This window comes from Mus musculus, chromosome 11 (genome assembly GCF_000001635.26).
Source record: "Mus musculus strain C57BL/6J chromosome 11, GRCm38.p6 C57BL/6J".
Lineage (NCBI taxonomy): Eukaryota > Metazoa > Chordata > Mammalia > Rodentia > Muridae > Mus > Mus musculus.
The window spans coordinates 119,121,252-119,127,483 of record NC_000077.6 but is presented as its reverse complement, the minus strand read 5'-3'; the positions used below and the strand labels follow the sequence as shown (position 1 = coordinate 119,127,483).

General features: G+C 53.6%; 1 long non-coding RNA gene across 1 annotated transcript; it reads left to right on the top strand.

Moving 5' to 3' along the window:
• The first annotated feature begins 571 nt into the window (after positions 1-571).
• Gm11755 lies at positions 572-5,730 on the top strand. The gene is made up of 4 exons (XR_880345.1): positions 572-2,195; positions 2,317-2,432; positions 3,044-3,268; positions 4,307-5,730. It is a non-coding gene; the product is annotated as a predicted gene 11755 (long non-coding RNA).
• The last annotated feature ends 502 nt before the right edge of the window (positions 5,731-6,232 follow it).

The window sequence follows — 6,232 nt, the reverse complement described above, 5'->3', positions numbered from 1 at the left end:
TGAGCTGCCAGTGCGGAAACTGGCCTGCCCCGTGAGTTACCGTCCAGCGTCATCCTCGAGCACCTGCCACCCGCGCTGGGGACTCCCTGCAAGCAAACTAAAGAAGAAAGAGCCCTGCTGTCCTGCAAGCAAAAGTAACCATGCCCTCTTTCCGGGGTGAAGCACTCTGGAGAGGCCAGTTGGCTGCTTGTCTCAGCCCCTCCTCCAGTTAGATCCCAGAGCCAATCAAGGCTCCAAACGGCCAAAATGCACTGTGCCAAATCACCACATAGCCACCAATCACCGTCACCAGCTAATATGGGGGTTCACAAAACGTGTGCAGTCTCAAAAGGCTTTTGTGTGGCAGGAAAACGCCCAGTGAAGCAGATCCACAGAGAGAAAATAGTTGGGGTTTGCCCCAAGGGCCTAGGAAAAGCAGGGGGGGGCACAGAATGACTGCTCACGGGCATAGGGGTGGTTGGGAGAGAAATTAGAATGCTGTGGAATTAGATTACGGAGGTGCTGTGCAACTGAAGATTTACTAAAAACAATCGAATTTTTTTCTCTCTCTTTCTAGAAAAAGATTTACAGTCTGCTGTTATATCTCAATGCAGCTGTTGCATGTTTTAAGTGTCCTGGGGAAATGTTGCTAGGGTTATCATCACTGGGTGCACGTTTACACGTCAGCCTCATTAAAAATGTGCACAGATGTGCATCGTAAAAAGGCCAGCAGGAAATATACCGGACGCTAGCACCAGCTTTGTGTGGGTAAAAGAATCGCAGAGCATTTTATGTGCAAACAGCCAGGGGGCAGGATCCACTCGAAGTCCATTGGTTATGGTGACGTCCAAGGCCAAGCCCCTGGACCAGCCCCTCTCTGCCCGAGGCCAGCCCTGTGAGTCACAGCAGAGGCATCAGGCGGCCAGGGGTCAGCTCCTCCCTGGGGAGGGAATGTTGTGGAGCCGGCAGGGCAGGCAGGGCAGCAAGCAGGGTAGATGTGGTGGGCAGGCTGCCCGTGGGCTCCACCACAGCCAGCTACCTCAAGGAAGGTGGGCAGGAGAAGAGCAATAATTACCCCGCTGGGAGGAGCTTGGCACCCGCCTTCATTCCCAAGCAGGGAGGTGACCTGCCCTGGTAGACTGGCCAGCAGCAACCTCGGCAAGGTAGCATGTGACTGGCCAGGTAGCAGTACTGACCTAGGAAGAAGACCATCAGGGTTTGCAGGAGGAACTAGGCCTACTCGTGCCCTGGGCCTTTGGCAAGCCCTCGGTCGCTGCTCCTAGCTTCCTATCTGTTCCGACCTGCTTCCTGTGTATCCAGCTCTACCCAGAGGACATCCCAGAACACTCTAGGGACAGCAAGCCCTTTCCCCTTCCCTCCCTGCCCCCGCCGCCTCTTTCTTCTGCCTCCACACTGGCCTTTGACCTGGCCCTTAACCCTCTCGGCTTCTTCTGCCTTTCACTGTAGCCTCCCTGACCCGCCACCTAAACACCACACACACACAAACACACACACACATACACACACACACTGGCTTTATAGATACAGTGGACAAGTGAATGGATGTAGGATGTGAGATGGAGTCCTGCAGGTCACCCCTGCTGGCAGAAGGCACTGGTGGCCTTGTAAGGAAAGGTACAAGGGGTAGAGATCACCATGGCCATTGCTGTCTGAGTCACTTGGTTATTCCTGGCCATGGGAGCCATTTGAAGTTGGAACTGAGAATGGGAGACATAGAGCCAGGTCGGGGGGTAGGGAGAGCTTGAAAGGGAATGTGGTATGAACCCCTAGCAAAGGAAGATGTCAGAGGCTGGGGCAGGGTTCCCAGAAAGCAAGCAGGCTAGCCCCAGAGTCAGTGCATAGACCTCCGGGCGCAGTGCTTGTAGCTAGGAGGCTAAGGGGAACCTAGGGCTGGGGCCTCTTTATCACACTGCCAGCCTCCAAATCAGGGACAACTGTGGGCAGTGGTGCAGAGAGGCCCGACGCCTGAAGCCACTCAACACCCATACAGCCACCAGTGAGCCCCTCCTCAGTCCCCTGGTGCACAGGCAGCTGGATGTGACCGTGAATAAGAGCCATTGATTAGTCTGTCACACGAAGACACTACCAGCAGCATCCCAGCCAGCAGGGAAGAGGAACAGTTCTGCCGTCCCCAGAGCCCAAAGGAGCCCAGCAGATCACAGACGTGGCCAGGGGTATGCACTGGCTCAGGGGAGGTGAGTTGGAAGATGCTCAGAGAGTATGTTAGTCACAGGCTCACATCAACACCCGGATGTTACTGGAGAGGATGACTGACCCTGGAAACCGACATTTAAATCTTTCTCTGTTCCTCTGTAGCTGTGTGGCCTCAAGGACGTTACCTCCCATCTCTGATCCTGTAAGATGTGGTTAAAAACACCGATGTCTCGGGGTCGTGTAGGGCTTAACAGGGTGAAGGACAGTGAAGAATGGAGGTGAGGAGTGAGCTTGGGGTCTGTGCCTAACACCAGCTGTCATCCTCCTGGATGCTTAATGACATCATGGGTGTCACCAACCAATCCTCTGTTCCCAGGGTCCACCCTGAACTCTTAGCCCTGTCCCTTTGGATCCGTTGTAACTTCTTGCCAATCTGGAATGTTCTTCCCCAAGCCTTTAACTTAGTAGTTGTTCTCAATGCTCAGGAGCGTCACACTAGGTCGCTGGCTGAGTTGCCTCTCCTGACTTTGATAGTGCTTGCCAGTGTTATGACCAAGCTGGCATCTTCCCCGGTCCTTGAGGCCAGAGCAGGGGTGGCATGAGAGGGCCCATGCCAGCTCTGTCCTTGGGCTTCTTACTTCCTGGGGAGGCCTGGGCAGCAGGAAAGACCAATGGGAAGATGACCAGGTCAGCTCTGTGAAGACTTCTATTTTTACCTGCTTCCTAAAGGGCAGGGACAGCCTGGCATGCGTGCTCAAAGCCTCAGACCTAGGCTGGGCGCTGAGTTGCTTCCCTTAGACCCGGAGCCTTTGGTCTGCAGCGTCATGATAGCTCGCTCAGAGAACACCAGCCTCTCCATTTCTGCGCATTTCTGCTTCTCCTAAAACAGGTGCACTGCTGTGCTTGGCGGCCCACACCCAACTGCTCAGGAGGCTGAGGCAGGACAAAGCCTTAGAGGCCAGCGTCTTGAAGCAGCACAATGAGATTCCTCCAGTCTGTCTCAAATACATAAATAGATGAATAAAATGTAAAATGACCAGCTGCTGGGAGAGGGAAGTGACTGAAGCATCTCAAGGGCTTCTGGCAGAGGACCTAAGGCATGAACTACATCAAGGTTTGCATGATGGACAGGCCCTGCAGATCCACGTTATCAGGAACTGGTTATCAGGCAGAGGCTGCTGTGGGGAGCCTGACCTGGAAGCAAGCCTTGGGCTCTTTCCAGGAAGGTCAAGAGGAGCCACCTGGCATCCTCTGCCTAGAAGCCCAGAACGCAGAAGGAGGAGCCTTCTCCACCCTCAGTGTCCCTTCCAATACAACCAGTGCAGAGAGCCACCCTCATTGCCAACCCCACTAGGAAACAGGTGCCAGAGGACCCCACCCATTCCACGGTGTCCTTGTGAGAAATGTGTAAGGTGTTTGTGGGCTGTTGGAGCAGACTGGAGGGAGCTGGAGCTGTTTCTTTGTGTTCGTTCCAGAGCTTGTAGTGAAAGAAGTCCACTGAGTGTGTTAGGCTTAGTGTCCAGGGGCTTCTGGGAAGGATGAGTGTGGCCACAAGTTGAGGGGGTGTGGCCTGTGTAGGATGTTCACAGGCTTAGACTGGGTAGGTGTGGCCTGAGTAGGGTGGGTGTGTCTAGTGTTAGAGTGGGCAGGGCTGTGGATAAGGGGCTTGGCTGTAGGTAGGGCGGTATGGCTATGCATGGGATGAGTGTGTCTGTAAACTGAGTTGGAGTAACCTTTTATCAAGGGTATGGCCTGAGTAGGGCAGGCATGGCTGTGTATGGGGGGTGGGGTGGGGAGGGTGAGCAGCCAGACCAAGCTGAGGCCCCCTTGGAAAGGTCCTCCTATGGAAAGGCCCACCATGAGTCTTTGGTAAATGCCAGCAAGGAGTCCTCTCCAGTCAACGCCTGCTTTTCTAGCCCATGCTGCTTCCCACTGCCAGCTCTCAGGGAAGGAGCTGGAGATGGGGGTGGAAGGGGTGGGAGGAGGATATGAGCTTTGACAAGAGAGCCACAGACAAGGGGGGGTACACCTCCTAGGGCAGTAGGCATCCCACGACAGACGCGAGGCTTTCAAAACACCACTAAGATGGGGATTGTCTTCCTCAGGACTCCTTAAGTACGGTGCTCTCTCTCTCTCTCTTCTCCCCACACAGGGTTCTGCCATTTCCCTGAAGAGCCTCCCTTGGCAAGACGTGAGGACTCACAACATTGTCCCAGCTCACTTCAGAGATGCCCGCAGACAACTACCTCAGCAACACGATTAGCCTCCAGGATTCTGAATGGGTTGCTCACCCACCGACTGATGCATGCTCAGACCCTCAGGAAGGAGGAGAGAGATCTTCATGGGCATCCTTTGTTACGGAGCTGTCATGAGGCCATCTAGGATTCAGGATGAGCACTAACTTTAATGACCAGTGTCCTTGTGAATAAGAATAGGACACAGACACAGAGGTGACACACCTGGACAAGGCAGAAGCTAGAGTGGTCAAAAGCCAAGGAACACCTGTGCTAGCTCCCGAGCTAGTAGGAGTGGGGCTGGCTAAGAGAAGCAGAGAGCCCGGTATTCAGGCTGGGAGTGGGGGCCTGAGAGCCAGGCAGCCAGCTGGCCACACAGTGATGTGGTGAGAGCCAATTGCAAAGGCCTCCAGCCTCAGAGAGCAGGAAGGTGTCAGAGGCTGGGCCGAGGGGTTCCAGAAAGCAGATGGGCTAGCCCCATGGGACCTGTAGACATCTTGTTTTTCACGCTCTAGCATATACAGCCAGGGGATGGCTTGTCTGTGGTTTCAAGCTTCCTTGTTTATATGGCAGTTGCAACAGGAGAATTTCAACAGCGAAGAGGCTGGCGACCCAGTCCTCTGAGCCTGCTGGCCACCTTCCTCATAAATGCTGTCCTTGGCAACCCAGGAGGATTATGGGTGATGGTTGGCAAAGGAAGAGGGCCTCCTATGCCCAGCTGTAGGGCAGTCTTCCTGGGAAGGTGTTTAGGAGTCCAGGAGAAAGTAGGAAGATGGAGTGGTGTTCTAGAACATATGCCTCAAAGCTGGCATCAAACCTTTGCTGGAGGAAGGTGAGGCAGGCAGAGGACTGGAACTGCAGAAGGCCAGCCATGCATCTCAGCATCTCCTTAGGCTGGGTACCCCAAGTGTCCCCATGGGTTTATCATGTGGAGACCAATCAAGGGAACAGAGCGGGGTAGAGATGTGGCACACATCAGAGGGGTCAGTCATTTTTGGGAAAGTCTCACTGCTTTATGGACAGTAGAGATTGTTGTTCTGTTGGGTCATCTCAGTTTTTTTGGGGGACCACCCTAGAAACCTTTCCAAGTACCAGAGACAAGCAGCCAGTGCCCCAAGGGTCTTGTACCAACCATATTGAAAACGTCCTTGTTTGAAGCAGGTAAACCCCCTTGTTGGCTTGGGGCAGTTCTCAAAAAAGGCAGCCACTTAAGACAGCAGGAACAATGACCAACACCACGGGCGAGGTTGGAGATCAAGAGGTATAGCAAAGAAAATCTGGGTGTGCTGACACTTAAACAACAAAACAACTTCCTCCTCCTCCTCCTCCTCCTCCTCCTCCACCCTCCTTCTTTTTTTTGTTTTTTTTGAGACAGGGTCTCTCTGTGTAGCACTGGCTGTCACTCTGTACACCAGGCTGGCCTGGAACTCACAGAGATCCACCTGCCTATGTCTCCCAAAAGGTGCGTGCTACCACTACCTCTTAAATTTCTTTTCTGACACAAAGATCATGGGGTTGGGGCTGAGGTCATGGCTCATTCAGCAAAGTGATGCACAGTCGTGGGGACCTGAGTTCAAAGGTCAGGCACAGGGCTATACACCTGTAACTGCAGCTCTGGTGAATGGAAACAAGCTGAGTCCTTGGGGCTTCCTGTCCAGACAGTGTAGCTGAAATGGCAACCTCTAGATTCAGTGAAAGACCCTTGTGCCAAAAAAGAGGGTGGGGGATGATTGAGAAAGGCACCTGACCTAATGTCCAGTTTCAACATGTATACACTCACGAACACACACATACACACATGCATGCGTGCCAGATCTGAGGCAAATTTAAAAGGTGACAGAGCA